The 27,410-nt window shown below is 37.7% G+C and overlaps 1 protein-coding gene across 4 annotated transcripts in view; it reads left to right on the top strand.

Moving 5' to 3' along the window:
• syt7b (synaptotagmin VIIb) overlaps nucleotides 1-27,410 on the top strand; it is a 107,851-nt gene that overhangs the window by 6,483 nt on the left and 73,958 nt on the right. The window lies entirely within an intron of this gene.

The raw sequence follows: 27,410 nt of genomic DNA, 5'->3' as shown, positions 1-27,410 counted from the left end.
TAATGAGCTCAAAATGAAATAAGAACAAAAAGAAACTAAAGATTGTAACTCTGTTAAAAACATAAAAGAATTATAAACATAACGTTTGACCTTTCCGCAGTCATTTAGATCCCACAAGTTTTTTTTACTCTGTGCTTGGTCCGGTGGGGTTGTACTGAGCTTGTGTTTGCCTTTACAAGGTTTCTTTTTGTGTGGTTTTGGAAATTGGTGGTCTGACCGGACAAACTCCCGCCCCCGCTTCCCCGCTGTCTGATTGTGACATTTTTCGCGCTCCGCTTTAACGTCACATTAAGATCCAGTGAGAACAACCAGGCTCTTGACTGGGTTAAGAAAAATCTTCTCCACCTATGCTGATCAGTGCGAACCTGACTCGTAACTAAAACCTTTTTCCTTTGGAAAGTTGATGTTTTACCACAAAAAACAAATCTTAAATTAATTTATCAGACAACAGTTTGTTTTAAATTACTCATGTTAGTGCCAGGAATTAACTGGATCACAGGCACATCTATAAATAACTTGGCAAACCAAATGATATGCAACCATACATTTTTGGTGACATCCAATAAAATATTAAGTCCTTTTCTGTTGAGCTTCTATTACTAGTATTATTCTGCGTTTCAGTGCTTCTGCGTAACTGGGTTAAATCAGTTTGGTCGCTACAGCATGCTAATTGTTCACCTCATCTGACTGTTTTTGTTTGACCCTTTTAACCTTGCTTTGATTTCACTTTGCACTTATTGCAAATTACAGTGAAGATTTTGATGAGATGAACTAGCTGAAGTTGGCTAAAGAAATGTACCATTGCAGCGACAGTGTGGGTAGCAAATGTTACTGGCAGTACAGGGAGGAGGGCTGGTGGAGAAGACAGAAATAGATAATTGGAGACAGCGACTGAGAGGGAGAGAGGTAGCAGATTATTTTTTGACAATCTCTATGTTATGCCTCGTAGTAGTGGGTGCTTTTGAGGAGGAAGCAAAAGACAGAAAGACACGAACACTGGGACTTTTAATAAGTGAACTCATTGAAGTAACACTGGTCTCCAGAGGATGTGCAGTGAGATGGTAAAGAGAAGAAATGCTGAGGGGAAAAAAAAGTAAAGAGTCTAGAGTGAGAAGCTTACTTATAGTAAAATAAAATAATAATAAAAAAAAGAAGATAAAAATTAGTTTGGCCTCTGATCTTATTTGTTTTGGGAAATGCTGACTTAATTAGCAGAACTTTATTTAGGTATTCTGTTAAAGTCCTGCTTAAAATTGTATCTCTTGTGTTCTCAGTTAAAACAACAACAAAAAAATTCATAACTATGAGAAGGAAAGATTATCCAAGTGCCAGTGTTTTTGAAGTGTAACATAATATTCACAATTATGTTGTTTGGAAGGCGTAATGTTCACTGCACAGCTGTAACAGGGTGATTGAGAGGATGGGTTTTCACTTTGTTACACACTGCGTTTTGTGGCAGTAGGTGATACTGTTTTCAATATCAATTTGTAGTGGGAAAACACTTATTATGCTCTTTTCTTAAACTCCTGCGTTGTATTCTGGGAAGAAGAAATTGAAGGTCACTGAGATTAGATCTACCCTCCAGATTGCTCTCTGTATTATGTTCTTAGCTCCATTCTTTATCTTGTTTTGACTTCTGTACAGGCAGAAAGTGTAGAAAACACAAAATGAGCTGTAGCTGTTGTAAAACATTCTGTAAAAAAATCAGTTGCTTGGTTTTGGTTTGGCTAAAAAGCACATTAGACGAATGATGGTTGTTGTCGAGGTATGTCGATTTGTGTTTCTTTGCAGAATGGAGGGTTTTTGAATATGAAACATGTTTAAAGCACGTCTCTGTCCTGCAATGGACTGGCAACCTGTCCAGTGTGTTCCCCGCCTCTCAGCCAATGGCTTCTACAGGAAGAATGTTTATGTTGAAGGATTTATTTTTGCTGAAACTAAGTCATAAAGGTTAAAGCTAACAAGATAATTATGATTTTTTTCTTCTCATGACAGTTTTCCCTACAGGATTAGTCTTCACAAGGAGAACATAAAAATGGTCAGAATACCATTAAAATATGTCTTATCTTCTGTTTATACTTTCATTTGATCACTATTGAATAACTTTATTTTATTTAATTGAATGAAAGGTTATGTTTTATATTGAAAAATACATCATTTATTTAGTATTAGTAAAGAAGCCCAGGCGGAAATTCAAGCTGGGAGACAGAACACAGCTGATCCACATCATCCAATCTCCACGCCGCTGCCAATCATGTCCGACCCGCCTCACCGCTCCAGCCAATCACCGTGCACGGATCCCTCCAAAAGGACGCGCTGCCTTCGGTCTCCCAGCTCGCCAGCCGTGGTACGACCCACCACCTCCCTATCTCCTCCTTCGTCCCGCCGGTCACCTCACCTCAAGGCTTGCTCCATCACCAGGATTCGGACCCAGGGGGGAAAGACTATCCTGAGCTTCGCCACCACCTTCCCTTGGTGTTCCTCAGTCTTCTTCCGGGTTCGAGCGCCAAAGGACTTTGTGCCATTAAAACTTCTAACTGCTATTTTTCTCTGTGTGAGTCGATCCAGATTGAAATGGTGTTTCTCCAAGTTTGCATTATGTTAATTCTAGTAAGTGCATAATGCTATATTCCCAGTTTTAGGAGGCTTTCCTAAAACTGGATTACTTCTTTTGAGTAATCATTGCCATTTGTCTTCTCTCAGTGAGGTCAGTTCAGCTCAGGTTTAGAGCAAAACACGAGGACCATTAGAAGGAAAAGGTTAAAATGAGAGCACTTACTGCCACATGAATGGAAATGGTATCCATGCAGAAACCGTGCTACCCTGGAAAGCACTGCACTAAAATTCTTCAGTGCAGGTACTTGAATTGTCAAGAAAGATACAGAACAAAAGAATAGAGGTGATGTGATGTTTTACACTATTTGTTTTTATTAGCAAAATTTACTTAAATTGATAGAAAGCATTTTATCCACCACCTTTGATTTAGTTTTTCTTTGTAACTGAATAAAGTCATGTTTATTTTAAAACAAACTTTATTGACTATATTGTGCATATATAAGGATGTCTATGATCCTCCTTATATAGTTTTCTTTGATGAGTTGCATGATCTTTATCCAAGGGCTTTTAGTTTGTACTGACTAAAATGGTCCTTACACATAGTGAATCCTGTAAAAGGATGTAGTGTACATCTTTTAGAAACGCCGCCTTGTGCAAATTGTGCAAATGCGTCTACCCAAAATTATGTTAGAATTATTTTATAATTGGACTGAAACATAATCACCAGCTGCATTACACCTAATGACTGTTTTGTTTACTATAAATGAAATCCCATATTCATAATCACACAAGAGTCAGTGGGAGCATATCGGGGTGTACTGAAGCCACACAAATTAGATAATCATTGTATCAAACCTCAAAAAATAATTTTATAAAATTTATACCCCGTAAGGTTTTCATAGTTCAACACACTATAAAATTCCAGTACTCCTAAGTAAAGTCAAGGGCAACCAATTCCCTTAACCTAATTGGTTTACTTATTTATAATTTAATTTCAATTTAAATCCAGCTGCTCTGTCGAGGCCTCAGAAGTTTAATAAAAACCAAAGATCACACCCAACAGATAAGCTTGTGGAGAGGTTGAGTTAGGATTTAACCTCGTGAACCAAACTTTTCACAGAACCCTGGTCAGTAAATCATACTACAATAATAGAAGCATGGCAGAACTGTAAACAGATACTAAAATTATACATTGCTAAAAGGCCAGGCAAGTAAGCATTTTTTATAGAAACAGACAAGAGGCTCATCTTTTGAAGAGATGCAGAGATTCACAGTTTCAGAGATACACAGTCTGAAAATCTGACCTTTATAGAACACCGATTTCAGTCTCCCTTTTATGACCTTTGTTCAGTCATTGAACGGAGGCCATAAAAAGTCTTGTTTGAGACATGTTGGGGATACAGAAAGCATGTGGAAGAAGATGATCTGGTCAGATGAACAAACTAGACTTTTGGTCTGCAGGCTCTTTAAAAGAGGGTGAAGAAGGAAGTAGGGAGGAAGAGAGACCTGCCGATTGGAACAGCAAGGATTATTTTTAACCCTCTTCCATCGTTTTATGATGCTCTTAGTTTGAAGTGTGTGGCTTATTATGAGTTGTTTTGCATTTAAATAAGCACTTTAGGAAGTTGTCATCATCTTGATAAAAATAAACACCATGACTCAGTTTTGTTTTCTAATTATGTAAACTGCTTGCTGGACAAAGAGAGAGAGAGAAAAAAAAAAAACAATAAAGTTTCACAGTTGAGAAAGGCATCATGTTTGACATGATATGGTGAAAAAAAAATCCTTAAAACTTTTCAGTGTATTCACGAGTCCACAAAGAAATATTTATACATCATCTTTTAGTTGCGAAACTCCTGTGATGTGAGATCTTGGGTGTTTTTCTTTTTTCTTTCAGAATAGTGATAGACAATCCTGCAGGAAAAGTCATATTTTTTCTGATCACTGCTGTCTCTTAATTTGTGAATTTGATTGATTGTGATTATGTTGTGGCATAATGCAGTTTTGCTTTCAAAGGGTGGATGTTTTGTTACAGGAAAACAAATGGTTCTCCTGGATTGGCTACTGAACAACCAACAATGTCATTGTGTCTATGTATTTCATATTCCCAAACTGCATTTTCTTTTGACCATTTCAGATGTGCTATATGAAAAATCTGCATACAGGCAAATTTTTCTACTGAAAAATCTGTGAATATTAAGGAGCAAGTGTCCACTATATTAGTGTGGTCTCAATTTAGAGTGTCAATTCATTATGTATAAATGAAAGCGACAGCTAAGTGCAATGTTGAAATCGCATCTGTTGCTCATTAGGCCAGTATTGCAGTATATGAACCAATTTGTTATAAGTTGTGGTTTTTCATCGCCCACATCCTGCTGCCATTTGAATGAGAAGTTTGTCCAGAATAGAACATCTCAAGCTTTTCTCTTGTGCTGAGACAGGCAACGCTACCATTTACTTTTGGAGAATCACAAGCTTCCTTCTTGCCAGATTATCCAACTGTAGGGCTTCCTTCATCCAGACTTTCAAATTTGTTGACCTTAAGATTAGTCCAGACCTGTGGAAACGGCTAGTGTTAAAGCAGCGATCAGCTGATTGTTGCAGCATCCGCGGATATTGCTGATATAGTTCAGGGTTCCTGTTTCATCCCAGAGAGACTGTGTGTGACTGTGGAAGGCACTCAGGATGAGTAAGGTAGAGGGCTATTTGTGGTTTGTTCTACAGCCCAGAATGGATGCTTAAGTGAAGGAGCTCTGTTGCATCAGTTGTAAACATGCAACTTGGCTCTTCTTGAGCGAACGAGTAGAGAAGGGAGGAAAGGAGGAAAAGGAAGGAAGGAAGAGGAGGGATGGAAGAACGTTAGAAATAAACCCAGTACAAGGTGTATGCACCCCACCTCCACAGACAAACCTGAACAGGATATTATAAGAGGAAGTATCAGCGGTCTATCCAGGAACAGATGGTGAGACAGAGCTATACACAGACAGGATCTTCCTTCCAGTCCAGAACTGAAAGAGAAAAGGATCAGCATTTACATTCATAGACACACAAAAAAAACAGTGTTGGACTCATAATGGTCTTTATGAGCAAGCATCAACGATTTGATAAGCTGCATGGTTGTCATTAACAACATTTCTTCATTTCCTCTCTCCTCTGTAAAGTTTTCTCTCCTTTTTATTTCTCTGTTTTTGTACCAACCCTCATCATATTCCAGGGCTGCACTTTATTCACCGTCTGATACCAAAGTGACAGGGTTACACATTTAAATACTAAGAAAAATCTTTTGGATTTTAGAGCCAAAACATTTATATTGGACTGATAAAATATTTAACCACACAGTGAAAAAAAAAACATCTTTAAAAAAGGTAATCTATAAAGGCTCTTTTGGATTGTTTGATATACTACAAATGTTTAATTTACAGTCAGTGAGATATAAAATTTAATTGATGTATATGAAAGATCCTACATTGAGTGTCATCCTGGGGTGGAGTTGGTGTCAGCTGGTGTCCAGGTTGCATGTGGAGTCAACCATTATACATATACACTGACCGCAAATTTAACACAATATCTCACAGATAACAAAAACCCTTTTGAACATTTCCCACATTCAGGTTTTTATCTACCTACTCCCAGTAGCGTACGATGCCAAAATAAAAAGAAACACAACAGAACATCTAGGACAGGGTTACAAAAGCACCTTAATGCCCTGTAGAAAAAAATAAACTTTCTAAAATAGAATAAAAATCTATTATTTTCAACAGTTTGGAAATATACTCATAGAAAAGTGACAGGACAGTGAGGTACACAACGAAAAAAGTAATAAATGCACCTAAAGAAGCAAAATTATGAATAATACAATGTAATGTGATGATGCAATGTTACAACAAAATACTGTGCAGTTACCTGAAATACCGTAATGTAAGAAATGTCCAACTAAATATAATAACTAAATAACCTTTTGGTAAACCTTTTGGAATTGAAATTTTTTTGTAAGAATGTGCAAAAGGTGAATGTGTATTGTGTGCAGCAAGCTATTTAAAATATGAAAAATAAAAAACAACAAGGATGTGCAGACACCAGCAGAAATGTCATTTAAAATCAGTGAAACTGAAAATAACCGTGTAATACCAGCAGCAGTGTAAACACTCATTGAATTAGTGATAGGAGTGATAGTTATAGAGTCTGCTCAGAGGAAGGACCTCCTGTAATGCTCCTTTTGTGGACTTAGGATGCAACAGTATGTCACTCGCTGCATTTTCATTAATTGTGGAATTTAAATTAGAAAAATAAATTAGTTTAATGGAAACACAGCAATTTAGAAAAAACCCTTAATCTTTTCCACTCAATTAATTAGCCAATTAGTTGATTGATTAGAACAGGTTCTTGCATTAACTAATGACTTAATCATGAGCTAACATTGTTAAAATTATGATTTCTTTCTCTCTCTCTACTGAAGAATCGGCATACTGTGTCTTTCGTAAAGTTGGAATTGAATTGAATTGAATTGTTGCTGATTGAAAACTATATCTGAAACAAACAGAAAAAAAACAAAACATGAAAAGAATTATTTGGTTAAATATTACGTTTATTATTTTGTCCCTTTCTTATTGATCCTCCTCATCTATTTAAGGTGTTAAAACCTAAAACAAACCTAAACTCTGATTCAGAAGCTATTACTTTAGTGGTCAGTTTCTCCATTTCAGCTGACAGCAAACCTTGGATTTGAAGCTTTATAGTCTCCATTGTTTTTTTTTTCCCCCTTCCCTTTTGATGAGAAGAGAGGAATGTGTTGCCACACAGGGACGCTTGAGTCAGCTGTAGCCTTTACCTGGCCACCTTGCTGCTGCTGTGTCCTTCTCATGGTAGCTGAGCAGCAGCTAAAGATGCACAGCAGTGTCATTCTCCTGGGGCAATGATGGCACAGAGGTGACTCACATTTAAAGAGCAGTCTAGACAGACTGTTGTACAGCCAGTGAATTATGTTAAGGCAGGTAACTCTCACGTGAACATTTTGTGGTTTCTTTGCCGATTTCCTCACTGGTTGGACACAATATTATATTAACACCCCTTTATGATGACACAATAGTTTTGCTATTTTATGCGTTACCATCAATAGTGTCATCTTCATTTTTTTATCTTCTGTAATTTGGTGACTATAAAATTTTAACTGTAAAAACAGCAGTAAAGTATAGGATGCTTTTAAAAGCTTGCTGAGACCTGCATTAACTCCCAATGCCCCCAGCCCAACAGTCTGCCCCCATCTTTCCGCTTACAACTGAACGCCCACCACCTGCAGACTTCCACTGATGACTTCAATTGCAATATTCTTGTTATCAGATATCTGTTCAGTGCACTCTCCACAGGAGAATGAGGTGGTGAGATATGAACGTGTGTTCTGGTGTGCAGGTTAGCATAATGGGAGCGCCCCCATCCTTTTGCAAATTAGACTGTTTGCTGTTAGCATGCGTCTGTTTGCAGCGCCATGCAACAGTCTGCGTGAGCCATTCGTATCAATGTCAAGTGGATATTTTCCCACCTCTGCCTTCCTTTTGTCCCTCTGTGGTTCATATTCTGTTTTTGTTTTTGTGAGTCTGAAGTCATAACGCATTTAACTGTTTAAATTGTATTGATGGAAAGTGGCCAAGAATAGCAAGGGCAGAGCTGGGAGGAAGATGGAGGGCAGGCCTCCACTGAGAAGTCTGGAGAGCCAAAAGCAAGGCCTTCGAAGGGAATTTTATTCAGTTAATCATAATAGATAGAGATAGAGAATAAGATCATTTTCACACCTGTAGTTTGTTAATTTTGGTCAGTTGATGAGTTTTTAACTCTTAATTTTCTGGGTGGGTTGTTTGCTTTTCATACTGACAAAAGTTGAAACAAACTGAAATCAGGAGAATATGTGTGTATTGGTAAGATGTGTTGTACATACAAGAAGCTGGTTCTGGTTTTGAGCTATAAGGGAAAAAAAGAACTGAATCATTTCTTTTAAGCAAGAATATCTGACGAGTTCACCAAATGATTTTTAGAAGATGTCTTGAATGTTTTATGCTTCTCTAACACTGTTTTCACAGTGTTATACAAAGCCAAGTATGGGAAGATGTTTGCAGCGTACACTTGCAAACTGCAAAAACTTGGAAAACAACCATATCAAGATCATTGGTTTGGCAATTTCCAGTCTTGAAGCATCTAACAGGAAAATTTTAATCCATAGTTTGAAAACCGAGAATATAGCACAGCTGCTGTCCACCTACGCTTTGAGATTTTTTATTAAAAAGGTAGAAAACAGATGAAAATTGTAAAATTGTTCAAAAAAGGGAGAGAATGTAAAAAGAGGAAGACTAGATATTTTTCAGATGGAGCAGAAAATATGAGAGAAATTCTGCAACTAGTGGGTGTGTTTGCTTGGGCGCTTTTAGTGGTTGGTTTAAGGTCAGAAGTGAGAAAAAGAAAACCAGGAATTTCAGTCAGCCTACAGCCTGGCCTTCTTTATTTATTAACACATGCTTTGAATAGTTTGAAAAACCATGAAGAGACCATGTTGGTTATTTCATTGCTGGGTGAAAAAGGAATTAAATAAAGTGAACCATTTTCAGCACTTTATTTAAATTTATTAAAGCACACACGAGAATTTCTCTTCATTACGAATTAGTCAAAGTAAGTTTCTGTAATTTTAGAAAACAATGTTAAATTTGATTGTGTTGAAAACAGATTTTTATTTTTTTACTTTACTGCTTGTTTATCCCTCAGTTTGTATCTCACTTGGATGTGTGAGATATCACTGAGTTTTCTGTATCCATTCCTTGCAATGTCCTACATTTTACTTTCACAGTGGGCCAGAAACTTAAAGCAGTGGGTGTTAAAATATGTACCACAGTGTCCCAAATGAGACAAAAAAATCAGGTAAATAATATGAATATTAAGCATAGAAAAACATCTGAAATCAGTTGTATGTGCATGTCTGTATATAAAACAGTATAGGCGTATACCTAAAGACATAGAAATAAAACACGGGAAAGATAACCATTTTGAATATTATCATTGAAGCTAGTATTTCAAAATGGCCTGGGTTGAGGAGGCTTTATTAATCAGCAATTCTGTTTATTCTATGCTCTACACTCTCCCATGTGTTTCTGCATCTTACATCATTCATTAGGAGCTCTGACTAACTTTATTTTTGTGTTCAGTTACAGTAGTGCTTTTTTTTTTTTTTACCGAGGAGAAGCTTCAGGTGTTGCCTAAAATGATAAATAATAAATTCACCTTGGAAGTTTATAAAATCAGGAAAAATCTAATTTTACTGACAGAATAACGTGAGTATATTCAGTCAGTATATTCGGGTAATCAACTGATATTATTTTTTTCTGTGCACTTAACCCTGCTCAACTCTGACCTAACCAACCTCAGATCATTGCACAGCGACCGCAGGTTTGTATTGGACAAAGCAAAGCCTGATGGATGCATCACTTTATGCATCTCCTTTCTTATCCTAATCAATATGCCTGTCACTCTGGAACAGAGTAAATCCTTTTCATTTGTCTTCGTTACATTCACAGGCCTCTTAGATTTTTTGTTTGTTTGTTTGTTTTGTTTAATTTAACAATTTAATTTTTCATGTATGTGTATGTCTTGTAGTTGTTTCACAAATGAAGTCATATTAACTGTATCAATTAGGGTAAATAATATTTTTTCAGCTAAAACATAATCATCCATGCAGTTATCCAGTGGAGGCTCCTGAACCTGTTTGCTTTGGTCCCACACCCAGAAGTGCCTCCTTTAGAACAGGCACTACATTTTATTCTAAGATTATTTTAGCCTTTTATTTTCTCGCTCTTTATTCTCATTGGTAAATGATTTGCAATGTCTCTTTATTTTAAAGGTGATTTAATACTGCCAACATATATAATTCTGTATACTCACATATTTCATTGATTTTTTAAAATCTATGTTGTTTGCAGTGGTGAATATTTTCCTGGGTTCTGTTTTCTTATTTATCATGATGCAATACTGCACATGTTGTTGTGCAACCTGTAGATCGTTTGAATTCTTTGAAGAAGAAATGTAAACAGAACTGGGATGTAGAGAGGACGACGTGTCTCCCTGCTGTGCTACTTTAGAATCCAAGCCACACAGGGGAGAAAATATTCATAGATGTAATGAGGTACTTAACCTGTAAACAGTGTTAGATTTTTGCAATAATTTCCAGCCTTTACATGCTTGTGTAATCTGGAAAGTATCTGACAGACGGATGACCATGCATCTACAAACACTTTAGACAATGAACAAAAATATACTTTTTATATTTATAAATAGGGTTGTAGCAGGATGTGGAAAGACACCTAAGCACAATATTACCAGTGAAATTATATCTATATGAGTTTTAAAACATTACACAAGACTTTTCTTATCCAGCAATGTGATTTTAAAACAGCAAAACTTTCTCATGTTTCCATTCTATATCTAGTTCTAGGTAATAATTTTCATCATGTCACTTCTTTTTACTTACCCTCTCTTTATTTCTCAAAATCTCTCCGGGCTGTTGGGTGAGTCACCTTGCATGTCTCAGTGATGCTACACATCCACAGGCACACGCATGCCCAGCATGCTAAAATAAACTTGGTAAACAGGGTAGATATATTTATTGTAATGGAAACAAGTCTTAATAGGATGAAAGAAAACTATCCATGACAAATAAAAGTGCAGATATTTAGCAAGAGCATCCTAATGTCTGGACAGAAGAAGCTGCTCACTGGTAGTTTGCGAGTTTTCATTCATAATGCTGGTATTTTGCTATTATTAAAGACATTTAAATCTACCCTCAAGTATATAAAATCACAAAATTTGTAACATTATTTACAAGTAAAGTAAAAGAAGATTTTGTATTGTGAAATCGAAACTCATATAGATTCATTATATATAACTTTTATTTATGGTCATTTTGATTATTATGGCTTATATGGAAATTCAGTGTCTTACCAAATTTGAGAGTAGTGAAAAAGCTACCTAATGGAAACTCATAATGTCAATTACTAATCAGCTAATTAATTCAAAACACCTGCAAAGTATCTGGGCCAGTAAGCGACACAATCATAGAGAAGATTTGTGACTGGACAGATGTTCCGAAAACAGTCACTGAAACCCTTCACAGAGACGACAAGCCATAAAAGATCATTGTCAAAGAAGCTGGTTGTTCACTGCATGCTAAATCTAAATGTATTCATAGAAAGTTGAGTGTGATTTGCACAACAGGTAGAAGTTCACCAGAACAGGGAAAACCACAAACCTGAGAAGATTGAGCAAAGTCCATTTAAGGATTTGGAGGAGCTTCACAAGGAGCAGACTGAGGCTGCAGTCAACTCATCAAGAGCCATCATGCAATCAACAACTTGTCTTAGCAGTTGTAGACATCCAATGAGATTTTCAGTTGTGTTCATTGAGCAGATAGATTTCTACTAGCATAAGATGCTAAAAGTGTGCTGGACAAATCTGGACATCGGATGAGTTGGTGCACAACAGGAATGCACCAACTCATGTTTGGAAGGAATAAAAATGAAAGTCCAACAATAATCATACTCATTTCATCCCATGATTTCTAATTAAACATAAACATTTTCTTTAAAAACCTGTTTCCATCTGACTGAATGAAAATGACCATGCCTCAATACTTTTTTTTGGCATATTTAAACAAAGGGTTAAAAAAAGGTTGACTAAACATGAATAAAAAGGTAAATAAAAACGCTTAAAAAATATTTATGGCATTTTACCTGTATGATTTAACTGGTTTTCCTCAAGAGTTTCACCAAAATTCACATGGCATAACATTCCCACTTATGTGTTAGTAGATGCAACAGCTGATTCTGCTGTTACTACTCTTATTTTGGATGTTGTGTCTTAATAAATATGTTTAGACACCCTCCCACTCCCACTTTGCCATCATATATCTGGCTGAGGCTAAGCGTGCGCTTCAATCCTTACTGACATCTGTGGCCCTAAAGAACAGAGAAGGACACAGAAATCCAGCAGCTTCATGTGCTTAATGGTAAGGTGCATTAGGTTACTGCTGTCATGCCCCCTGGCTGTTGCCAAGAAGAGCTCAATGAGAAGGGCTGAACTTCTCTTATGAATTAGAAATGACATATTAGAGAGTATATTAAATTAGTCATGACAGAGGATTCATGCTCGAGTCCAATATTAAAACACTCTACCTCTAACAATGACTAATTATTCCAAGAGCCTTGATTTTATAAGTGCACATTAAGAATTAGACACAGTATTACGTTGCTCTTTAACAGTAGAGGATTTGTAAAACAATACGTGTTTTTGAGGAGGCATGATGGCAAATAAGTTCACCCAAAACATCCTAATGTTTCCATTTTCTTTCAAAAACCCACATCAGCATTAAAATGAATATAATGCATAAAATAATTTATGAGTAACATCAAACTGAACCTGCCCCAAGAAACAACATATAAAGGCAATGATGTGAATGAAGGACCATTTTCTGCTCCTCCCTGGGAAAAAAAATGGCCATCACTAAGACACTTACAACATTTTATAATTACCAGGCTGCAAGAAAGTGGGTCAGGGCCGGGAGGTGAGGAATGGAAATCTTGCTCCAGCATCAGCATGTCTGTCTACTGCAGGTTTTATATCCCCTGATCCCCTGATCTACATAGATTTGCAACTATTTTCTTCTTGTTTGGTTCAAGTTTTTGCCTTCCCCTCAATATATCACATGTAAGACCTGTTTCATAAAGATGTGAACACATATCTTTATGCAGCCATGATGTATATATATATATAATAAATGAGGAAGAAATACAAAATACAACTTTGCAAGCACACCTGTGAGGGAATGTAGTCTCCCATTTTGTGAAAGTCATAATGATCCACTTGTGAAAGTTTCAATAACTTGTGAAAGTGAATCTTTCACAAGTCTTAGAGCTATTCCTGTCTTACCACTAAGACAGGACATGTTCAAATTACAAATAAAACAGGAAGAAGGAATAACTGAACCCCCAAAAGAGGAGATAAGGAAGACTGTAGATATTAGCTTCTGTAGTATTAAAACAGTGTTTCCAACGTGGGTATTTATGCATGTTAAGGTATATTTAGTGTTTGAACTATAAAAATAGGCAGTTTTAAGTTATTTTAAAAGATGGTCACATGTGGCTGTGAAAACCAGGTTTCCTCTGTAGTTCATTTATTTTTTTATAAATGATATAAATATTTGAAAATATAACTGCAATTATTGGAAAAAACATTAAAATAAAAACCATAACGCACAAGAGGTGTTTTACTGTTGATAAAGCACTAAAGAAAATTCAAGTCACATGTTTTTTACTCTGAGATACATTTATGTAAGATTTCAATAACTAGATTTATAATCTTCAACAAAGTGCTCTCAAAGCACGTAAAAAATATATATCAAATACCACTATTTGACACAAAAAGAATTTTTTTTTCAGTTCTAATAAAATTGTATGTCGTATTGACCTCGTATTGATGTCTCACTCCACCACATGCATTCTCCATATTTAGATTTTTAATGCGACTTTGTGGTAACAATCATTCATGGGGTTTACTTTCAAAAGCTCCTGTCGACATTTGTCAGACATCATCAGGTCTGCCTTAGGCACAAGCAAGTTTTTATTGATCAACTTTGTCATAGATTTTAACAGCAATTTTCTGCTACAGAAAAAATGAAACTCAGCTGAATTTGGTGTCGCATCAAAAACATACAATCACAAACCATGATCTCCAATTTGAAAAACTCACGGATTATGTCACAGAAATATATGACCTCACTGGCTGCACAGTCACTAGCAAACAAGATTTAAACGATTAAAGTGTAAAACTGGCATGACAGGAGACTCTCAAGGTCTGGCTGTCAATAGGGTTGGTGTCGCCCTCCATTGCAAAGTAATATATCAAGCTGGTGTGAAGCAATTCTGAGCTCCTAAATGTGAGATTTAATTTAGTAAGCTAAACCCATAGGGGTCAGTACGGCAGCGCTTTCTCTTCTTTTAAGATCCAGTGAGGAGGGAAACTATCCGGACTGTCTTTCCTTTCCAGGAGTGCGTTGTTAAAATGCTTGCTCAAGTATCTTCCACAATGCATTTGGCAAAAGACAGGAAAACACCTTGAAAATGCTGCCACAAGACAGCATATAAACTCAGTTTCACAACTTTATTTGGAATTGACTGTTCGCTGCACACAAATGTGCAGGAGGTTTCAATAAAAGTGAATATAACCTGACAGTGGCATATTTTGTTAACTTAATTTAAAAAGTACATGCGTTTTCTTTTTTTAAAAAAGTATAGATGTGGTTACCAGTACAGGTGGATAAACTATTTGAAGAGAATTGTGTTTCGCTGTTGAAGAGAAGGTGGACGAAAAGATATGTGCACTCAGACATGATGAGAACATGTGCAGCTGCCAGCCACTGAGCACAGAATCAACGCAGTGCAGAATGAACGCAGTGCAGACTTCTGGAAAAACACATCTGGCATAAAAAAATGTTAAATACAAAAAAAAAAAAAAAACAGAGTCAGACACATCACACCCTAACAAATTAGATCAAGCAATTCTTTTCTGTCCTTGGATAAGTATGCTTCCATAAAGTGGACACTGCCGTTGGCATTGGCTTATTCCACAGTCAAAGAGTGCGACTAAAAACGGTTCTCCATGTGGGCCTGCACAGACAATCGAGTACAGACTTGAATGGAATATTTTGTTAAATTGACATCACGCATTGTACTTTTAATTTGTTTAATCAATTCAAATGTACTTACCTTTGATCAATAAGGTTGTAGTTCACATTTAATATCCCCCATATCCTTTCAGGGTGTGAAACCTGACCCTGTCGACCTCAAACCTTGCTTCACACAAACTCAGTGTGATGAATTTGACATGGGAAAAAGAAAACAAAATTAAATCAGAGTTATGTCACTTAACCTGTCCAAGCCTTTCTGGGGATTAGACATAATTAAATAACTCGGTACAGTTCACTCATTTAGACCCACAAGAAACCAACAAATGACTAAAAGGAGTGAAGAACACGGACTGCCTGTAAGAAAGGAAAGAAAGTCACAAAAGGTATAGAGAAATTAGATTTACAAACATGAATCAGCATACTGATGTATTTTGTAGCTTGTCAACTTTCCAAGAATGCCAACAATTGCAGAATATCATTCTGTATTGGAGACGCCTACTGATTTCTAAAAATATGTTAGGTTGGCAGTAAAGCCATGATGTATCTTAGTCTGAACCTTCCTACATCTTTTAAGATCTATTTTAGGAAAGATGGAAACGCATTCGTAACTATAAGTGGGGAAAATGTAATAAATGTCTTTACTATCTAAGCTGAGTGCCTACATATAAATTGGTCTAAGCTTTCAGGCAAAAAAAATAAAAAATAAAAAAGGGTTGAAGGTGAGAGCGGACATGAAGAGTCACTTCCATTACGACACACCTTATATAATCCTGCAGAGAGGATAAGGTGAAAATGCTTTTGCTTGACTACACCCGTACTCTGATACTCTAATTCTGTGCCAAGAACAGTTTTCAGTCAACAAAGTTATTCACCACCGTACTAAAGAAATTGGCCTTGAAACATTCAATCAAAATTCCCAACACAAGATGACATCAGCACATCTTATTGACCTGTTTGACTGACGTGGTCGCTTGCGTAACATGAGTCCTTTGTAAAGTAAGAAATATTTTTAGGCATTATGATATTAGCTATTTACATGTTTGTTTATACTTTTTTTAATGTGTAAATTAATAAAGTTGAAAGATTATCACCTATGTTTTCTTCACATTTAATTTGTTTTCTTTCTCTCTTAAATGTAATTATCTTAAATTAATTATCATTAAAAAAAAACTGTAGAAACAATGAAGTTCATATATTCCCCAGTATGTTTTTTTCTAATAATAACTCAAGGTGTAATAACTGAAATCAGCTACATGTTCACTGCAAACACAATCACCATATATGACTATATAAAATAGGTTTATAAAATAGGGCTGTATAAGATAATGAAATTGCCTTTTGATAATTTTTCCAATGTTCATTTTCAATGTACTTTGGGATCTTCAGCGTCTCTGTTATCTGTCAGTTGTGAGAATGCTCTGCACTGACATTCAGTGAACAGATTGAATATTTTATTGGCTTCCTTTATGAAGGAAACAACAGACCACACATTTTAAACAAGTTTGGCAATTATTATAGATAATGCAGCCCTAAGCTGCAAGTCTTGGTTTGGCGAAGAAATCTCCATTCTGTCAGGAATCCACTGAAGGTTGTGGTATTGAGTTTATTTCAACAGATCTGTTGTTGTCAAAACATGAAATAGTAGTGACAGTAATATCATTCGTACAGAGGTTCCTGAGACTTTCAGGTTGTAATTACTTAGTTATTTGCATGTTCAATGTTCAGCCTTATTATGAATTTTCTTTCGACATCTTAAAACTAGTGTATTCAATTATGCTGCATGAAATTCCCATGTTTTGTATTTTTAATAGGGTTTACATTGCATTAAAGTTTCACATTTAAGATAGAGACATAATTAAAAATTAAAACAGACAGGGATTCTCGTGGCTGAATATTGCTGCTCCTCTGCTGGGTTCATCTGATTCAACCAACAACATGGTCTCTTAAACTCCTGCTGGCAGACCTCCAAGTAGCTTTTAACTAAGAGGAATCTCTTGGCAGGGGATTGTAATAAAAATGTAAAACCAATATTAAAAGGCAACAGGTGAATGTGCTTCCGAAGATTTTCTCTCTCTCACAATCTCATCCTCTCGCTTTCCCTCTTCCTTTCTTTTCCTACCTGGTTTTAGGTAACGTGTAGCCAGAGGCAGGTAGCAACATATTTATTCTGTTACATTTTCTTGAATAACATTTTGAAAAAAATGTACTTTCAGAAGTAGGTTTGTGGCACTGTACTTATACTTATTATTTTTACTTGAGTCAAATTTTTATTCAGTACTGCTACTCTTACTTGAGTAAAACTTCTGTCTACTCTACCCACTGAAGAAAGAAGAAAAATGCTTCAACCAACATGTCACAAAGACACACAGTATATTACTGTTTGTGCTCAATTTTTATCATTAGAATTTTTTAATTTTCTATCTAGTTGTCATAACAAAGACATTTTGAATGATGTCAATTTTGTTTTAAATGTGTCATGATTTACCAAATGACACTTTATGACAACAGTGATAAATATTCATGAAGAGTCTCTCCTGTTCATGACAGGCGTTATGTCACGTTTATGACGGTGTCACAACAGTCTTATTAACAACCCATCAAATTAAGTGTTTCTGTTTTCTGTATAAACAAACTTTGGTTTGCAGGTTACATTCACATTTTTATAATAAAAATACGACATTAAAATATTGCTAATATTGCTAAAATGAGCAGTTTTATAAGACATGATGGGAGCATCCGAATGCCTGAGGGACTTAAGTTACAACTTGAACCATCTGCATGTTTTGGTCTTGGTCAAAATAACACAGCTTTATGTAGATCTCAGTGAAACCAACTTAGTGGAGTGAAATCTTTAAAACATCTGACTTTGCTTTGAAAGTTTTGAACCTACAGCTCAACAAAACATGTTTGATAGCATTTGCTTAATAAAATGTCTCACCTCTTACCACTGAAGACTTGTTTTTGTTCCTGCTGCCACCCAGGCTTGGCTGCTCATTGTCTTTAAAGCAAATACTTCCAATGTCCCTTTTTGACGAGATATGAAGTTGGCATGGTATTGTCAGCCGTTGTCTTTTGTTGTCTTGTCATTGTCAGTAAATATACTCTGTCATGGGGTGAGCAGAAAACAATGATTTTTTTGTGTTTTTTCACTGTGATTTTGATCCTGCGGCTGTGCCTTCTCTTATCTGAGCCATATTTATAAATGCACCTGATGTGATGGGCAAAGAGGGTGTCCTGGGTCCTTGTTAATGGGTGCAAACCAGAGAGCAGGATGACAGCAAAGCTCCTCCAAGAGCAAGTCCTTCTTTTGTCAGACAGATGGGACACAGTCTGACTGATGTTCTGGCAGGTCCTGAGGCTCTGATGAGCCCAGCGGTTAACAGCACTTCCACACATACATCATCGTACTCATTTCTCCTGATAACTGCTGTCTTCCGTGGAGCTCATCTCATACTTGTATCTTACAACCCTGGGTGTGTGTGTGTGTGTGGGTTGGCCCTTATCTTTTATCTCCCCCCGTCTTTATGCATGAGTGACGTTTAAGATATATTTATGTCTTTCTGAGGCGAGCGGGAGAGGTCAGTGAGTGGATTTAAAGCCACGCAGGTGGAGATAAGAAGAGCAGTGACAGTGCCACCCAGTCAGGTCCCCCTGGACAGACAGTCACTCAAAGGGGCAACAGGAGGCACGTCCATATGGACTTCTCTGTCAAAGCCACTCAGCTGTGCAGTCCGTCATTGTGTTGTGGGGCACAGTTAACACTGTTCTCAAGTCTAAGTGCCAGTAATGAAGTCATAAAGCCATCCACACGTTACCTGTTGTTGATTACTGAAGAGCTGACGTGATTAAGCATCTGTTGCATGTCAGCATTACATGTCTGGACCTCTGATTTTCTGATGAGGTCCACAGAAAGGAAGGCTATTTCATGTTCCTGGGTGTATTGGTCAGTTGAAGGTTATCACAACCGACTTGCACAAGAATTATAATTCAACTACTCAAAGACATTTTTGCCTTTTGCATTAAACTTATTTGTCACAGATAAAAATAAAAATGAAAAACCCTTCTTCTCATGTGCTGGCTCTTCCTTTCCTACAAAACTATTTTTGTTCAGATTACACCTAAAGAATGAGTTGCTCGTTTAAGGCTTTCAACATTCAATATAAAATGAGATGGACTCACATTTTCCTCAGAACATGAACTGTTCCTAAGTCTAATTGGCCAAATTATCAAACAGCTGGAGTTTTGATCAAACCAGGTTCTTTCAGAAGAACACCACATAATCCATCATCACCTACACTTGACTCCAAATCTAGATTTGATTTGGGGTCTTCATCCTGAAGAAATTCACGGGTTCTCCAAAGTTGTTTTGATAATGTTTTAAATTAGATACAAATTTTTCAAATGTATTCCAATAATCAAATCCTCTTTCATGTCAGTAACACCATAAACAATTATGTTTTTTATAAGTGCTCAATAGAATTAAGATACATGAAAAAAAAACTTAAATCAGCTCACTATCATATTATCATAAGAGAATAGGTAGGTTTTATTAAACCTGCATGGATTTGTGTAAGTCAAAAAAAAAAAAGTTTTTTAATTCATTTTTGTCCAGAATTAAATTTGATTTATTTTATTTAATTATACTGCCTAATTAGACACTGTCATAAGGTAAATATTGTCAGAGGAAACAGAGATTCAGCGAAGCAGCCTAATGTCGAGCTTATTAATGGGTAGTTCGACAGGCTCTTTTTAACTCGGTAATATGAATGTCAGTCATAACAGTAAAGCGTTTCTCAGGTGGCACTGCATGCATACATATGTGTCTCCAACACTTGATCCTTCACGGCAGCTTGCCTGTGTCGTTCGTCTGACATTAATCCTTTCTCAGCTTTACATTCCTCAAATCAGCATGGCAAGCCAAAGAAAATATATAAGAAATGTGCCTCGTCCTGCATAATACGACTACGGAGGTTTAGGCCAGCTTAGTTCGGTCAGAACATACAAAGTCTGGAGAACTATGGGTATTATTTTAGATATTTTTCAGACATGAAAATATACGTGAAAGGAAACAAAATGTACATTGATTTTTATTTCCAGAGTTAATTGTCTGTTTATCCATCCAACCATAATATTTTGCAGACTCCATTTCTACAGCCCAGTAGAAACACCTTGCTACCATTCATTGTGAACTGTTCTTAGTGTTGAATCTTTACTGAAAATATATGTACAAACTTTGTTTCAGCTGCAGCGGGGGCTTGAACTGCTGTGCGTCCAATTTTGTCCACCTTTTTCTTGCATTTATGTGATTAGGGTGACAGAGTGCTGGGTTTAAAAATGCCAGTTGCACTCCTGCGGGGCATGCACAACTTAAAATGTTCCTGATCAGTTGTTGCTATGTTACCATTGCAAAAAAAAGACATAGAAGGGTGACACAGACATTACTTTTAGTCTTTTTCAGGTTCTTGCTGGCCCACACTGAGGTCAAAGATAAAGTTGCACGCAGTCAAGGTTGACCCTAACTAAAGTTTCTCTTGTCAATTCACTACAAACAACTTCCAGCTGACAACGTAAACTGTAGTTTCACTTTCCAAACTCACATATTAAACCTGGTCTATGGGGCAGCAGTGTGTTTGGAGAAGGGAGAATGAGACATGAAGCAAGTCATACACTGAAAAAAATAAGTCATTGGATGAACATAAAAAAATTATGGAAAGGATTTCCACTGATTACTTTGCTTTATTTCAGCACCATGTACTTGTGTTACTCCTATTTAATGCAAATGTGTTAGGTCAACCTAATTATTAAGATTATTCCAATGTAAAGCAAATGTGTTGGCTCCACTTGTTACAATGGTGATTCAATGGGTGATTCTAAATCAAACATGTTGGCTCAACGTAATATATTGTGGTTATTCTTATATAAATAAAATGAGTTGGCAAAAACATAATTCATTAAGGTTGTTCTAATTTAAACCAAATATGTTGGCTTAACCAGAATTATGGTAAGGCAATGGATGATTGTAAATCAAATGAGTTGGCTCAACTCCATTCATTAAGGTTATTCAAATTCAAATGAAATGTGTTGGCTCAACATATGTTTTAAAGGTTCCTTTAACTCAGTTACTATAGCATGACCCAGTGTAATGCAATACAGCCAGCCCAACTAATCTGCAATGTTTAGGACCAAATCATTGATGTAACTTCATTAAGATGAATGTAAATCTAGTTGAAACCACCTTTTTACAGTGGTACCTTCACACTACCTGATTCAGTAGGTCCAACTCACTAAAAGCAAGTTAGCTCAACAAATATGCTTCATGCTAAAAGACAGCTAGTTAATCGTGTGAAAATCCTTTCCATTATTTCATGACGTTAATTCAAAGACATATTTTCAAGCGTTATTCAAGCATTTTAAGATAGCACTAGGTGAAAGTGTAGGAAGAACACTCAACAATTAGAAAAAGTACAACACAATTGTATTTGTTATACATCGTTTTTTTACACAGCACAAAACACAGCTGAGTTGGACATTGAAATAAAAAAACAACTACAAAAAGGTTACAGTTTCATTTCCCAGCCAATTCTTTACAACATAAAAACATGTCAGTATAGTTGCTCAACTTAGAGAACTGTAACAATATAAATCTTTTCTACTGCAGACTTTAAACACTCATTTTCCATATGAAACTTTACTCAACTTAGCAGCGAGTTTCATATTGAGAACTTGTGCTTTCTTTGATAAGTTCTTTCCATCCAATTTCATTATTATTTTCTGTATTACTTCAAAGGTATGCTTGAGTTACTGAGCAAGTTGAGTGCTGAACGCACTAAACTTGAGGGTAGCTCAAGTTTAGTGCGTAGATTAGTCCCAGCAGCATCACTATTGCAGAAGATACACTGCCCAAGCTGTTCATAACTTCCACCTCCTCCAGGACAATCCCAACATCCAGATGTGCATCGGCAGCCTCTGCACCCTCTGCTCAAATGACGATTCCGAGGACAGTCTCGGCTTTGGCCATTTCATTCATCAACGTCCTAAGGAGTTAGGGAAGGGTATTGGGGGGGAGACAATTCACATGTAATTAAATAAATAAATTAAGACTGACATTGATTGAGTCACTCATGGACCTTAGTTGGTGAAAGTATTTTAAACAACTCTTAGGAGTTCTATTGTAAACACAAAGAGAATTTAACATACCATGTACTCCCTCACCAGCTTCTCTGGATCTTCATTTAGGTACACACAGACATTTGAGGATGCACTTTCGTCTGACCTCAGCAGTGTCTTCCTAAATATGCAGATCAAAAAACAATGAGAACAATCTCAAAACTCCAGCAGTATAGGTTCACACACTTGAAAACATAGCTACATTCAAAGGAAGTCACAACAAAAGTGATCAGTGGCTTGCAGTCTGTTTGAAAGATATTTAAAATTGTTAGTATCCTTCATTATGCCATGACTAAAATGGAGTTTAACATCTCATTTAAACATCTAACTGAAGCTGTAGAGGTTTAAATAAAGACATGAATATATCACCAAAGAAATATGTGAAAAGTACAGAATGGTCAACACAGTCTATATCCTTCTACTTAAATGAATATGCAAAGCATTCCATGTCTTACAAGTACATGGGACAGTCTATGTGTGGGCATGGATAACGTCGCATATGCCGGTGTTTAAGTGTAAAATGTTTTAAAAGGGTCATATCTACGAGACAGAGAGAGACTACACTCCTTACATTTCCACATCCCCACGCAAATAAAGACAAATAAAACAGACTGGCCAAATAAATGTTTAGCTGAACTCTAGCTCTATAAGCTCTCTAACACTACATTCAGTCACTTTAGATCTGGCAAAACTTACTATTAGCCACTGAAATCTATAACTTGATAGCCGATGAGCCCTTGACCAGTACTTACGCCGGTGGATTACAGACAGGTGATGTTCTGAAAGAGATCAGATATATTTTCAGCCATTAAAATATGCAATTCATACTGAACTGAGTTGTATCTTTTAGTACAAGTCCCTTGAATGCCTCATGAATATAACCACTGGACACTTGTATGCAAGCACATATGTGCAGAACAATGGTGAATTGAACATGGTAGAAAGCAATAGTAACATAGGTCAAAATGAGCACAAACAATCAACACAAAAACATCAACATTTCAAAATTAAACCAATGAACTTCAATATGTTTCTGAGCTACAATTATTTGGGGACAACAAAGAAGAGTCCAAAAAACCCCAACATCTTTACAGCAGAGGAATATGTATTTTAAAGAAAAAAAATAGAAAGCTCAAGTCTGTAATAATGGATAAATCCATTGAGAGTTTTAGCCTGACAAAATATACTAGAAATCCATAACTAACAGGTATTTTAGGAACATTTAACAAAGCTCAGAAAGCAATGCTTCTGCAGGTTTCACCGACTGAAATGTAGGACTTTTTATTACCATAATTAATTAAGAATCTCGATGATGATAGAAAGGTACCAAAGTGTGTGTATCTACATTTACCTCCATAGTAACATTACTGAAATAGAATTAAAATAGTTAGAAATAGACTGATGTTAGATCAGTGTGTTAAAAATCCACTAAACCTCCAGGGAGCTCAGGAGGAGCAAAACTGTGACATTTCTGGGGTCCATTTGTGTCTCTGGCAGCAGCTTTGTGACCCTTAACACTACATATGGCTCTGCAGACTTTTTTCGCACAGAATGTACCTAACATGGTGCGGCGATAAATGTAAACAAAAAGCTATCTGCCTTAACCTAACCGACTTAATCTACAAAACATGAAATAATGTGACACAAGTATGGAACAAGTAGAAAATGGTGCAAATGGTAGAGAAATTTTAAGTTACATATTTTTATATGGATTTAGATGAAAATAGTTTGACTCTTACCTTCTTCAAATTAAGTAGATGCACGCCAGGAATCTCCCCTCTGCCCTTGAAAAAAACCCAACAAGGTGCAAGCCAGTTATCTCGCGTGACTTTCCGTAATCTCTTGATGTCGCTGGATCCTCTTCAGCGGTAGATGACTCTGACACAATAGCGCTTTGCAACTGACATCACTGTATTTTTTTTATTAGATGAACTTTGACAAATATTGATATTGAATAAAATAAAAAAAAACATATAATATATATATATATATATATATATATATATATATATATATATATATATATATATATATATAAAAAAAAAAAAAAATTCCCTTCTCACCCACCGCGGGTGGTTCTTATCCTCTGAGCTCGGGTCCTCTACCAGAGGCCTGGGAGCTTGAGGGTTCTGCGCAGTATCTTGGCTGTGCCAAGGACTGCACATTTCTGGACTGAGATGTCTGATGTTGTTCCTGGGATCTGTTGTAGCCACTGCTCCAGTTTGGGGGTTACTGCCCTGAGGGCCCCGATGACCACAGGCACCACTGTGGTCTTCACCTTCCAGGCCCTCTCCAGTTCCTCCCTGAGGCCCTGGTATTTCTCTAGTTTCTCGTGCTCCTTTTTCCTGATGTTGCAATCACTTGGTATTGCTACATCTACCACAACGGCTTTCCTCTGATGTTTATCCACTACGACAATGTCTGGTTGGTTCGCCATTACCATTTTGTCTGTCTGGATCTGGAAGTCCCACAGGATCTTAGCTCTGGCGTTCTCCACCACCTTTGGGGGTGTTTCCCACTTTGATCTTGGGGTTTCCAGTCCATATTCTGCACAGATGTTTCTGTACACTATGCCTGCCACTTGGTTATGTCGTTCCATGTACGCTTTCCCTGCAAGTATCTTGCACCCTGCTGTGATGTGCTGGACTGTCTCATGGGCCTCCTTGCACAACCTACACCTTGGGTCTTGTCTGGTGTGGTAGATCTGGGCCTCTATTGCTCTGGTGTTTAGGGCCTGTTCCTGGGCTGCCAGGATGAGGGCCTCTGTGCTGTCCTTGAGTCCAGCTTTTTCCAGCCATTGGTAGGATTTACTGATATCAGCCACTTGGGTTATTTGCTGGTGGTACATCCCATGTAGGGGTTTGTCCTCCCATGATGGTATCTCTGGCACCTCAACCTCCGTTCCCTGTTGTCTGAGACATTCACTGAGCACATTGTCTGTTGAGGCTTTGTCTCTGATGTATTTATGGATCTTAGTTGTTTCGTCCTGGACAGTGGTTCTCACACTCACTAGTCCTCTGCCTCCTTCCTTGCGGCTCGTGTACAGTCTCAGGGTGCTGGATTTGGGATGGAACCCTCCATGCATTGTTAGTAGCTTTCTGGTCTTAATATCTGTGGCTTTTATCTCCTCCTTTGGCCAGCTAATTATTCCAGCAGGGTATCTGATTACTGGCAAGGCATAGCTGTTTATCGCACGGATTTTGTTCTTGCCATTGAGCTGGCTTCTCAGGACTTGCCTTATTCGTTGGAGGTATTTAGCTGTGGCTCCTTTCCTTGTGACCTCATCGAGGTTGCCATTTGCTTGTGGTATACCTAGGTACTTGTAACTGTCCTCTATGTCTGCTATTGTTCCTTCTGGGAGTGAGACCCCTTCTGTGTGGATGACCTTCCCCTCTTTGTGACCAGCCGACCACATTTCTCTAGTCCGAATGACATCCCAATGTCAGTGCTGTAGATCCTGGTGGTGGGATCAGTGAGTCGATGTCTCGCTCACACTTGGCGTACAGCTTGATGTCATCCATGTAGAGTAGGTGACTGATATTGGCCCCATTTTTGAGTCTGTATCCGTAGCCAGTCTTGTGGATAACTTGGCTGAGGGGGTTCAGGCCTATGCAGAACAGTAGCGGGGACAGAGCATCTCCTTGGTATATGCCACATTTGATGGACACTTGTGCAAGTGGTTTGCAGTTGGCTTCAAGGGTGGTTTTCCACAGCCTCATCGAGTTTGCAATGAAGGCTCTCAGAGTCCTGTTGATGTTATACATCTCTAAGCATTCAATGATCCAAGTATGCGGCATTGAGTCATAGGCTTTCTTGTAATCAATCCAAGCCATGCACAGGTTGGTGTGTCGGGTTTTGCAGTCTCGGGCAACTGTGCGGTCTACGAGGAGTTGGTGTTTGGCTCCTCTGCTATTTACACCGATACCCTTCTGTGCCGTGCTCATGTGTTTATCCATGTGTTTGCTTATCTTGGCCGCTATGATGCCTGACATGAGCTTCCAGGTTGTGGAGAGGCAGGTTATTGGTCGGTAGTTGGGTGGGACTGGACCCTTTGATGGATCCTTCTGGATTAGGATTGTCCGCCCTTCAGTTAACCATTCAGGGTGAGTCCCACTTTGTAGCAGCTGGTTCATTTGGGCTGCCATTCGCTCATGGAGAGCAGTGAGTTTCTTTAGCCAGTAGGCATGGATCATGTCAGGCCCTGGTGCTGTCCAGTTTTTCATACCTGAGACTCTTTCTTGGACATCTGTCACAGTGATGGTTACCGGGGCTTGCTCAGGGAGGTTGCTGTGGTCCTCTCGTAGAGAGATCAGCCACTGTGCATTGCTGTTGTGGGACGCCTCCCTTTCCCATATGCCTTTCCAGTATTGTTCCGTCTCCAGCCTTGGTGGGTCTGCTCTGTTGTTATTGTTACCCTGCCATTGAGAGTACACCTTAGCTGGTTGAGTGGAGAAGAGCCGGTTAATCCTTCTGGATTCATTCTCCCTTGTGTATCTCTTTAGGCGGCTGGACAAGGCTTGGAGCCTCTGTTTGGCAGTCTCGAGTGCTTCAGGTATGGGCATCTGCCTGTACTTTCTGGGTACTGGTCTTTTCATTGCACCCTTGTGGAGCTCTGACAGTTGGCTCACTTCCCTCCTTGTTACCTTGATTTTAGCCTCTAACCGTCTTTCCATGGTGGGTATTGGGTCTCATGGTTGCTCTTATAGCCAAGTATCTCAAGGATCACTGATGCTGAGTTGTAGATCAGCTCATTGGTTTCTGTTATGGTGTTGGTAGGGATCGTTCTCAATGCTGCATTCACATTCAATGAGACTGAGATGGTACTTCACTCAGCCGTTGTAATTGGCGCCGGGAGGCCTGGTTGTCATTCGGGTCATGATTCTCTCTCTCAGGTCAGCAGCTGTCTCGTTCAGCTCTGTTTCGCTCATTGGGGCCGTGTATCCCCTCACTGGGTGGGGACTTGTAGTTAAGTCCC

The sequence above is a fragment of the Poeciliopsis prolifica genome, unplaced genomic scaffold, assembly GCF_027474105.1.
Source record: "Poeciliopsis prolifica strain line A6 unplaced genomic scaffold, Auburn_PproV2 SCAFFOLD021, whole genome shotgun sequence".
Taxonomy (NCBI): Eukaryota; Metazoa; Chordata; class Actinopteri; order Cyprinodontiformes; family Poeciliidae; genus Poeciliopsis; species Poeciliopsis prolifica.
The sequence above is the reverse complement of the archived record's forward strand: the minus strand, read 5'-3'. Positions and strand labels throughout refer to the sequence as shown.